Source organism: Pleurodeles waltl, chromosome 2_2, assembly GCF_031143425.1.
Source record: "Pleurodeles waltl isolate 20211129_DDA chromosome 2_2, aPleWal1.hap1.20221129, whole genome shotgun sequence".
Lineage (NCBI taxonomy): Eukaryota > Metazoa > Chordata > Amphibia > Caudata > Salamandridae > Pleurodeles > Pleurodeles waltl.
This window is the reverse complement of record NC_090439.1, coordinates 324133093-324145541: the sequence shown is the minus strand read 5'-3', so window position 1 is coordinate 324145541 and position 12449 is coordinate 324133093.

The following is a 12449-nucleotide window of genomic DNA, read 5'->3' as shown; positions in this document are numbered from 1 at the left end:
AGGGGTTGAGAACCGCCTCCGCCAGCCAGTATGGCATAAAGTAGATTGCAGCATTAACCTAGGTGAGTTCTCTTTCCTGGTAGGCTGTCAAGTTTTTTGTATGCATCTATTTTTATGCAAAGAAATTGTCAACTTGACAAACTTTCTAGTGGGAGATCGCCTCTGCATCCATGGCGCGTGGCTAGGAAACGCGGTGATTACTGTGTTGCTGATTTCAGTGGGTACATGCAGGCAGCACTTTCATGTAATTATTGCTTCTTAGAACACTTTGAGGAAGAAAAATGGAAATACGCAGTCTCTGAGCTCTTAGTTGAGCTGAGTGCAGACGGCTAATGCAGACAACTTTACTTAATCTGTCAGAAAACAAAATGCACATTGCCTGTGATAGTCTCGCCTCCCCAGGGGATTTTGTTTATCTGGATACATTGGCTTTGCTTTCTATGATATGGGAACATACACACAAATACAGGGTATATTTTATCAATTCGGTCTAGCAGAAGAATGTCTGTGTTTATCCAGCTTGTGGGAATTCCTGTCAGAGGAGGAGCCCTCATAACAAACAGACACACGTTCCTGGGCCTGGGAAAGAAATTTCATCTCTGACATGCCTTTCATTTCAATTTTATCAATACGTTTGACATCAGGAAATGGAGTTTATTGAATCCGCGTATTCCTCTGCTTCAAAGCCCCTCCTAGTGTCAAAGCAATAATCCAGTGGAGGGCACACAAAAGGTCCCCTGCAGTAACTGCGGTGCCCCTGCGAGGTGAAACTCTCTAATCTTCTTTAGTAGACTTTATGTCAGATCTTTCTAAATCTGTACACTTTTATGGATTACTGCGTTAGATCACCAAACATCCGAATGATTAGCTCATAATAAAAGCTGAGAGGAAAAAATACTGGGAACAGGCAGGCGTGTCAGACATGAATCACCTTACAACTGCCTTTGAGTCTGATCACTGCTTTAGTTGTAAAAAAAAAAACACAAGCATTTGCAATGCAATAGGTCTCGAATTTTCTTTAGTTAGAGCTATTAGCATTATAAATTTATAATTGGACTTTTCGTGCCACATAAATTGGTCAACCCTGCCTCATAATTTCATCTTTTCCTGCCACATAATTCCAGTGGCCCCGCATTTAACTAAAGCACTTCCATTTACCATCTTCCTCTATCTTAAAATATACAATTATCATATAAACCTTTATTAGAAATAACCTTTTGGCATTACAGTGTAATGTTCAAAACACCATAACAAAAATATCATTTGGGACGGATTGCAGGGTGAAATGAAAGAGGGAGTTGGGAGTAAAGATGGAGAGAACAAGTGGCATAGTAACGGTGTCATGGACCCTGTAGTAAGAAAGGAAAATGTTACATATATTGTGTCAAGGACACCTGCTTAAGTAAAATATTCATGAATTGGTGAATGGTATCAGCACACATCTTATATACGAGATAGTGCAACAAAGTGCAAATGCTTGTGCGATTCAAGCCACATCACGCCTAAAATAGTTTAATTAAGAACAACTTAGCATAAACTACTCAGTTAAATATTCTCACTGTCTTCTGTTCTTGTTTTCACAGAGGCCAATACATCTCTTACAAGTGGCCAGACTGTCCATAATAAGAAGTTATAGAGTTAAAACGTATTTTGTTATCTGACCTGTAGCAGAAGGCTACTTTAGTCCTAGTTGAGCTTATCCCATAGAGCCCAAATAAGGGCAAGAGCAATCTTTCACTAGTGTGACCACACTTCCCGGATTTCCCCGGACAGTCCCGGTTTTCAGAGGTCTGTCCCAGCGTCTTGACATTTTTAACAATTTTAAAAACATGTCCCGGTTTTTCGGAAGACCTGCTCGGGCATTTCAGGGTTGGAATGTTGAAGATGCTTTCACTTCTGCAGGAGCCTTTAATATCTGAAACAATTTAAACGATTAATCTCTTTGTTTCAGGTAGTACAGGGAAGTTTAGCCGAAGTTTCACTTCATGGAGGTGTAAAGGGTATTGTGGGCCAAGTAGGAGGTCGCACCATTCTGACATTGCTAATGTGTTCTAAATGATAGATTCTGAAGAGTTAAAAAAACAAGGGTGTTAAACCAATAGAATAAATCTGTCTGTGATGGACAACAATATACTTGATGAACCATATGCAGTTCCTTTACTTAAAAATGTTTGTGTTTGAAAGTCACTTTCACATCCTCTCTCTCTTTCTCTCTCTCTCTCTATATATATATATATATTTATATATATCTATATATATATATATATATATATATATATATATATATATATATATATGTATATATGATATATATAGACAGCATGTGACAGTCACTTTCAAACACACACATATATTTGTCCATGTTTACTGGAAGGCTAGTTTGAAGAGTATTCTGCCTAAAGCACTTTCCTGTAGTCAAAATTACAAAAAACTGCATCTGCAATATTACATATGTGTGCATTAATACTAATTTGCAACATTCACAGATTTCGCATGTGAAACAAATTTATGGCCTACCAGTATTAGGCCCAGTGGCCGCATTTTGGCTTATTCTATTGCATGATTTGGTGCTGAAGAGAAATATTGCTCCTACTTATTGCATAACCATTGCTCACAACCTGATGTACTTCCCTCAGAATCATATAAAACCGACTTGTTCTTTGCTAATTAAATTAGAAAACATGTAGTAAAATCCTGCGGCACATATTAAATAATATGGAAATGAAGCCCTTCTTTCGAAACTCTCCTGGTGAGGATTGGGCTTTAGCAGCCAGTCAACCGTACATCACCCAGTGAAAGAATGGGATTCATGCTGTAATATTACATCTTTGTCATCAGAACAGCAACTACAGATCTAAAAATCCACTGCCTTTACTTTCACTAAATGTTCGTGGCACGAAATATTTTTGTGCTAAATATTTTTGACAACATCAACACTTTCTCCTAATGTTACTGCCGTTTGTTAACGTTTCGATTTTCTATTACGGGGTTTTCAGAAGATCCCAATGTACACATTTGACCAAATGGTGTGATCCTGGGCTAGTCCCTAGTTCGAAGTGTTTTGGTTCTTGAATGAGCTCTAGAGAGAGCAGTACTAGGAGATATGTTTTAAAAAAGTGGACTTTTGCTGTCAAGCAGCGCTCAGACGCCACCATGTCCCTAATCCGTGCTCTACACCATTAAATAAACAGATGCATGTATGTGGTGCATTTGACACTCACTCACCTCTGCCTTTCTGTTAAAGAAACCCCTTCACTCCAGGGCCCCTCCTGCCTTTACAGCTACCTTGGAATGGCTGCTGCACTGTAAGTGGTATGAAGAAGGCAAGAGCAGACACAACTTTATTCTATAGTAAAAAACAAGCCTTCTTGCCTCACATTTCAACAACGCTAAAATGAAGTTATGAGAAGATCTATGACCTAATAAAGGAGATAAGTAATGCCCTGTGTGTGGATGAACAGGGACAGCACTGGGATAAAGCCAAAACGAATGTCGGCAACATGGGAGAAGGTGGGAGGAACGGAAGGCAGCAATAAAACACAGGCAGTTTCCAGCCTAAAACACTCACAATGAAAAGGCAGCAACAAAGAAATGACAAAGCTAGTCAGTCATAGCAACAGATAAAGAAACCAAAGTGGAATAATACAGTAGTTGGTCATTGCTCTGAAACACAAAAAGGAGGGAGAAAAAGGAAGACCTGGCCACTAGCTAGCAAGATTTTAAAGGACATTGCAACCAACAATTGAAATCATTTGAAGCCATATGAAGTATACTAAAAGTATACATGAGGTCAAATGCTATACTTGACCTAAAAAGAAAGAAAAGAAAAGAAGTGCCACAAGATTTTCCTAGCAGCCCAGAACAGGCGCTGCTGAATTTTAGGTTTGCGGAAGACCAAGGCTTCCAATACCCTACACTTCCTATCTGTGACTCCCTTGTGCATTTTTTTTTTCATTTCTGCTTTCTCCATTTGACACTGTTTTCCTTATTTCTGCCTCCTCCCTTTTGCTTTGGGTATGAAGATGAATATTAAGACCTGGTCCCAAAAACGAGCATTGGTGCACACCACCTGCATAAATTAATCAAATATCGTAATGGTTGCCTAACATAATAAAGATTACCCTAGTTTTTGTGTCTTCAGCTTTTTTACATTCTTTTTTATTGTTTTATTATATTAGAATAAGGTAATCGGTACAGTACACATTTTCCATACACTTTACTTGATCATGAATTTAGTCTGTTTCAGGACAAAGTAAAAGGACTATATTTCAGCCCACCTAATCCCATCACCATCTCCCAGTACAACAGGCTCCCAATCCAGGTTGTCAGTCCTCCATGAGCTCATCTCAGTCCCCGCCCCCTTCGGCCAGATTCTGGAGGTGACTGGCCTAGGTGTGTTTATGTGGACAGCCACTTGATTTATAGAGAGCATCTTCTGTGATCATGCAGTGATCCATGCCCCTAAGCCACTCCTGGACTGAAGGAGGGCCATGGATCCAACACTTGGCTCTATTCTTTTTGGCAAGTGAGCACCCAATCCCTGTTAGAATTTGCTGTCCCTGGATGCCATCCCATCCTGAAAATATTCCTAATACCCTATTTTGGGCTCTCGCTCTATTGGGAAGCCTATCACTTCCTCTAAAATAGAAAAGATCTTATCTCAGTATTTATGTATAACCTGACATTTTTTAAACAAAAATAGGTACTGGGAGATTATTGGTCCAGTGCACAGTCTCCCGAAGTGAACCTGTAATATCAATATAAGTGCGCTGTTCCAAAAAAGAGAGAGAAAACAAGAGAACTAATTAAGTTCTTATTCAGCAAAGGCGAGTCTATACTGGGTGTTTTAGGAGAGCCCTCAAGCACCCGCTAGGGTGACAGGTATCATCACTGGGCTTACTCCTCGCCAGACCGGTGCTGCAATGCCTGGTGGGCCACCCAGCATTCTGGGTGGCGCTCAACTGTTGTTAAATTGCTAACAAAGAAGGTCTGGGATAAAGACTGACTAAGAAACGGAGAGTATAGAGAAGAGACAAAACTCTTAAAATTAGCTCTGAACCAAAACCATTATTTTAATGTGTTAGAAACAAGGTCCAGGCCAAGATTAAAAACGAGAATGTAAAGAGTGTTACTGGAAATGATGTACCACTACACTCTATAATTAGGGAAGGTAGTTTACCTAGTCCTACATGGTCAACATGTTTCGCGTCAGCGGTCGGTCACCAAGTGATCATATGACGCTTCTTCAGGACCCACGAAAAAAACTTGTTATTAAACTACTTCTCCTGTGTATCAACAATTAATCAAGTGCAAAAAAAGTCACTTACAGAATAGAAGACAGAGTATGTCTAAGTCAGTTGGTCAGTACAGTCGCCCTGTATAGAATCGAAAAGACACATAACAATTAGTGCCAGTGATCAAAACAGAAAAACAGTTATAGTGACAACCACCCTCAGTCAGTGTATAATAAACAGGAATGAATAGAGGTTTTGATGCTTACCATCCCGTATTAGAGATTGGGCTCCCTAGGTCTGCGCTAGCATCAACCAAGGAGATCGTACTAGATAAAAATAATATATAATAGTATAACACCGCAAACAGTACATAATGACACGACATTGGGAAGGTCTTAGTATCGCCGTCTAAATTAAGTCACTAAATTCAGTAATAGACAGAATGGTGTCAAAAGATATATATACATATATATAGTGTCAGTTGAAAATAAATTATGGGTGAAGAGTGGATTATTTTAAGCTCTATGACAACGTAATCAACATTGAAAGTACTGCAGCCATGTGACTGCTCAGTCATCTCAAAAGCAATCAACATCGTAAGTACTCTAGTCATGTGACGTAGTAACATCCCTCAATCATCTTTGGCCCACAATGCTGTTACAAAAATAGGAACTGCTCACATGCTATAGAAAGACCAATATACGTCAAAGTATGTCAATTCATTATTCGTAATAGAATCTAGGGTATGTAATCGGGTCATCGTGAAGGATGCCGGTCACCCGATTGAGAAGGCAGTAATAATACCAGGAAAGGAGTAAAAACATACAGTGTATTAAAACGGGGACGGAGGAGATACCTTCCGTAACCCCGTGCTTACTTGAATCGCTCCTTGGTGAATCAGGAAACCTGCCCCGTGCCGCGCACCTGAAGACGGTGTGCCGGAGCGGCGGGAGGTTATTTATGCAAGTGCTATCGGCGCGTGCATGCCGGAACCAACCAGCCGGTTGTTCCGGGTACTAGAAATGGAGAAAGGACCACAATCTCTACTATCGGTGGCCATCTTGGAATACCAAAATATAAAAAATAACGTTGTGTTGTTATATAACGGTACTGTTTCTACCAGGGCCACTAGAAGTAAATATGGGGGCCATCTTTTCATTCAAAACAGTACCATAAACCATGTGATGGTAATCAAATGACAACAGACCTATAGCACAATTCTTTGAAAAACGATACAGACAACAAGAAAAATGTTTTTCTTTCAAGAGGGCAAAAAAGAGGGAATAAACAATGAAAAAAAGTATTTTTTGATCTACTAGGATCAGGTCATCAAAAGTTGTTCATTCAACTGGATATATGTATAAATGCATGTCAACTCAGTTAAAAAGGTAGCTGATCAATATAGATCTACAGCAGCTGTTGGTCAGGAAATGTACGTTGTATATCGAGTAAGGTTGTAATGACCCATCCCCTTCCACAAATTAAGATGTTAAAAGATTCCAATGTATGTCATCGTTCAGTCCTTCTTTGTGGGTTTTCAATCGTATCAGGCATTGGCTCGGTTTTAGAGCCACTCTCCGTATTTTGTGACTTCTTCCTTCAACCACTGGTAAAAGAATCAAGCACTTTCTTGAAGGACACCACACATGTTCTAAACCTGATTGAGAACATCAATTTAACTAATAAGGCACAAGCCCTCATCACGCTGGATGTAGAAGCTTTATATACGACCATTCTACAGGAATCTACCTTACAAGTAGTGGAATCTGCCCTCCTTACCAGCACATGGTCTTCCCCCACTCCAGTCCACTTCATTATGCAGTGTGCTACTTTAGCAATGAAAAAGAATTTCTTTCAATTCGAAGATTTCTTATTCCACCAGATCCAAGGGACTTCAATGGGTAGCACCTTTGCTCCCAGTCTGGCATGTTTGTATATGTATAACTTTGAGAAACTCTTTATACTACAAACATCCAATCCTTTCCATAATAAGATTTCATTGTGGAAGAGATATATCGATGACATTCTCATTATTTGGAATGGTCCATATGAGGAAATAGATAACTTCACTACCTGGGTGAATTCTCTGGACGCTTTCTTGAGATTTACTGCCCATTCGTCCCTTACACAAGTTTCATTTCTGGACCTCGTGATCAAAATCGATAATGGCAAACTTACTACTACCACATTCCATAAGAGTACTGATCGCAACAGTTTACTTATGTATGATAGTCACCATCCAAAAGCGTTGCGGGACAATCTTCCATTTGGGCAATTCCTGAGGTTACGTCGTAATTGTAGCACTATCCAAACTTTTGATATTCAATCTCGCGATTTGAAACAGAAATTAAGGAACCGACATTATCCGAACAAGATCATTAATCCAGCTTATAAGAGAGCCCGTAACAATCACAGGGATGCCCTCTTGACTTCAGTACCTAAAGAACCAGAAACACGACTGACATGTGTTTCTACTTTCACTCCATTGTCTAACGTTATCAAAAAATTAATCAATAAACGATGGAACATACTACAGAGTGGTGGAACTTCAATTTCAAGACCGCTTTTTGCCTTCAAAAGATCGGCTAATATACGAGACCTTATTATCCACACTCGCCCTCGTATGTCCAATGATGTACAGAAACAAACTACTCTGTGGAATTTACCTCCAGTCATGGGTCATTACCCATGTGGTTCTTGTAGTGTCTGTCCCCTCACCAAACGCACAGACAGTATTGATCTCGACCATTTCGGGACTTGGCTCTTGAACAAGCACACTAATTGCAATACGCGCCAGTGTATCTATTTGATCTCCTGTCCTTGTAACTTAAAATACATCGGAATGACTACTCGTCCGGTAAAATTACGTATTAATGAACATCGGAGCAACATTAGATGCTCCCGCATCACCACAAAGCTCAGTTCACATTTTTTAGATGCAAAACACGGTCCTGACGACATGTGGTGGATAGTACTACAAGTACCCAGACACGACAGTAATAACCCAAACTACCTATTTAAGATCGAACAGAGATGGGTTTTTCGATTGAAAACCCACAAAGAAGGACTGAACGATGACATACCTTGGAATCTTCTAACATCTTAATTTGTGGAAGGGGATGGGTCATTACAACTTTACTCGATATACAACGTACATTTCCTGACCAACAGCTGCTGTAGACCTATATTGATCAGCTACCTTTTTAACTGAGTTGACATGCATATGTACATATATCCAGTTGAATGAACAACTTTTGATGACCTGATCCTAGTAGATCAAAAAATACTTTTTTTCATTGTTTATTCCCTCTTTTTTGCCCATTTGAAAGAAAAACATTTTTCTTGTTGTCTGTATCGTTTTTCAAAGAATTGTGCTATAGGTCTGTTGTCATTAGATTACCATCACATGGTTTATGGTACTGTTTTGAATGAAAAGATGGCCCCCATATTTACTTCTAGTGGCCCTGGTAGAAACAGTACCGCTATATAACAACACAACGTTATTTTTTATATTTTGGTATTCCAAGATAGCCACCGATAGTAGAGATTGTGGTCCTTTCTCCATTTCTAGTACCCGGAACAACCGGCTGGTTGGTTCCGGCATGCACGCGCCGATAGCACTTGCATAAATAACCTCCCGCCGCTCCGGCACACCGTCTTCAGGTGCGCGGCACGGGGCAGGTTTCCTGATTCACCAAGGAGCGATTCAAGTAAGCACGGGGTTACGGAAGGTATCTCCTCCATCCCCGTTTTAATACCCTGTATGTTTTTACTCCTTTCCTGGTATTATTACTGCCTTCTCAATCGGGTGACCGGCATCCTTCCCGATGACCCGATTACATACCCTAGATTCTATTACGAATAATGAATTGACATACTTTGACGTATATTTGTCTTTCTATAGCATGTGAGCAGTTCCTATTTTTGTAACAGCATTGTGGGCCAAAGATGATTGAGGGATGTTACTACGTCACATGACTAGAGTACTTACGATGTTGATTGCTTTTGAGATGACTGAGCAGTCACATGGCTGCAGTACTTTCAATGTTGATTACGTTGTCATAGAGCTTAAAATAATCCACTCTTCACCCATAATTTATTTTCAACTGACACTATATATATGTATATATATCTTTTGACACCATTCTGTCTATTACTGAATTTAGTGACTTAATTTAGACGGCGATACTAAGACCTTCCCAATGTCGTGTCATTATGTACTGTTTGCGGTGTTATACTATTATATATTATTTTTATCTAGTACGATCTCCTTGGTTGATGCTAGCGCAGACCTAGGGAGCTCAATCTCTAATACGGAATGGTAAGCATCAAAACCTCTATTCATTCCTGTTTATTATACACTGACTGAGGGTGGTTGTCACTATAACTGTTTTTCTGTTTTGATCACTGGCACTAATTGTTATGTGTCTTTTCGATTCTATACAGGGCGACTGTACTGACCAACTGACTTAGACATACTCTGGGGGTGATTCTAACTTCGGCGGGCGGCGGAGGCCGCCCGCCAAAGTTCCCCCACCAAAATACCGCTCTGCGGTCGAAAGACCGGTGAGGGTATTTTGGGATTTGCCCTGGGCTGGCGGGCGACCGCCAAAAGGCCGCCCGCCAGCCCAGGGCAAATCAACCTTCCCACGAGGACTTCGGCTCAGAATTGAGCCGACGTAGTGGGAAGGTGCGACAGGTGCAGCGGCACCCGTCGCGTATTTCAGTGTCTGCATAGCAGACACTGAAATACTTTGTGGGGCCCTCTTACGGGGGCCCCTGCAGTGCCCATGCCATTGGCATGGGCACTGCAGGGGCCCCCAGGGGCCTCGCGGCACCCCCTACCGCCATCCTGTTCCTGGCGGGAGACCTGCCAGGAACAGGATGGCGGTAGGGGGTGTCAGAATCCCCATGGCGGCGGAGCGCGCTCCGCCGCCATGGAGGATTCTGCAGGGCAGCGGGAAACCGGCGGGAGACCGCCGCAGAACCGCCGCGGTCAGAATGCCGTGCGGGGCACCGCCGGTCTGTCGGCGGTGCTCCCGCCGACCCTGGCCCCGGCGGTCAGAGACCGCTGGGGTCAGAATGACCCCCTCTGTCTTCTATTCTGTAAGTGACTTTTTTTGCACTTGATTAATTGTTGATACACAGGAGAAGTAGTTTAATAACAAGTTTTTTTCGTGGGGCCTGATGAAGCGTCATAGGATCACTTGGTGACCGACCGCAGACGCGAAACATGTTGACCATGTAGGACTAGGTAAACTACCTTCCCTAATTATAGAGTGTAGTGGTACATCATTTCCAGTAACAGTCTTTACATTCTCGTTTTTAATCTTGGCCTGGACCTTGTTTCTAACACATTAAAATAATGGTTTTGGTTCAGAGCTAATTTTAAGAGTTTTGTCTCTTCTCTATACTCTCCGTTTCTTAGTCAGTCTCTATCCCAGACCTTCTTTGTTAGCAATTTAACAACGGTTGAGCGCCACCCAGAATGCTGGGTGGCCCGCCAGGCATTGCAGCACCGGTCTGGCGAGGAGTAAGCCCAGTGATGATACCTGTCACCCTAGCGGGTGCTTGAGGGCTCTCCTAAAACACCCAGTATAGACTCGCCTTTGCTGAATAAGAACTTAATTAGTTCTCTTGTTTTCTCTCTCTTTTTTGGAACAGTGCACTTAACCTGACATTTTGACATGGTGTGCAATATCTTATGTGGATAGTTTTTGAAGATGTATAGCATTACAATTATTTTGACTACATTGATACGCCCCAGGAGATGGAGGGGGCGTGAGTTCCAGCATGATATATGGTTCATAACCTTGCTTTCAAGGGGTGTTATGTTTAACTCCACAGAGATATCTGCATTCCCAGAGAGGTTAACTGGCTCTGCTCCTGTTGAATGTTGGGGTGTTGGTTTTGTGCTCTGATGGGGGAAGTGATGAAGGGATTCAATCATGATTTGTTCCAGGTCACCCTAAATCCCAATGCATCTCTGTATACCTGCAGCATATGTGTTAATCAGGGGATTGAGGCTTCTGATCTCTGCAGGAACTACAGAACATTGTATGCATAAAGGTATATACAGTCCTCTTTGCCACCCGCCCACTTTCAACCCACAATTGGGCATCGCTTCTCACTCATTCTGCCAGGGGCTTGGCCACGAAGGCAAAGAGGTATTGAGAAAGAGGACACTCTGCCTCGCACCCCTCAGAATTCAAAACCTCTGAGATAGTGCACCATTGACTCTCACTGTCGCCCAAGGGTAACTTTACAATAGACGCTCGCACTTTAGGAAGTAGGTTCCAAAATTCATGGCACGAGGGCAGAGTGAATAAATGGCCATTCCTATGAGTTAAATGCTTTTTCAAAATACAGCTGGGCTAAAGTTGCTGGTTCTTGTATCTCAAGGGCTCTTGCTAGAATATTGTGAAGTCCACGAATGCAATGTCTTCTTCCCCTCACTGGCTTGAAGCCATTCAGATTGTTGTGGATCATTTCACCAACCTCATGGTGAGTGCCTTTGCCAGCATCATGGATCAGTGAAATTGGCCTATATGAGGTGCATTCTGTCAACAGTATATTTAGCTTAGGGAGAACCACCATTGTAGTGTTCTGTGGGACAGGATTATTTCTTTCTGAGCATAGCCTATGTGGCTGAAAGGAGTTCCTCTGCTGTAATTGGAAGACCTAGTGCAGACTTGCTCTCCATTGAGAACCTGGAGACTATTAATTTGCCTATAACGGAGCATTGTACTTCCAGTGCAATGGGTGGCCTGGATCTATAAAGGGCTTCGTAGTTAACTTCAAAAGCAACAGCCATTTTACCGGAGGTCACCATGCCTGGCACCAGTTTGGAGGCTGCCTTCTCGGGAGCCAGTCAATATAACCTCAAATTCCTATCTGCAAGTTTTTGAATTAGTGCCAGTCAGATTGCTCTAACTGTTTCTGTACCACTCTAGGAAACTACCATCTTGCCTGGCATGTTAACCCCATTTTTACTTGTGTGTCAGTTTGTTTTTGCCTGTGTCACTGGGATCCTATTATCCAGGACCCCAGTGCTCATAGTTTGTGGCCTATATGTGTTTCCTGTGTGGTGCCTAATTGTAACACTGAGGCTCTGCTAACCAGAACCTCAGTGTTTATGCTCTCTGCTTTTAAGATTGTCACTGCAGGCTAGTGACCATTTTCACCAATTCGGATTGGCACACTGGAACACTCTTA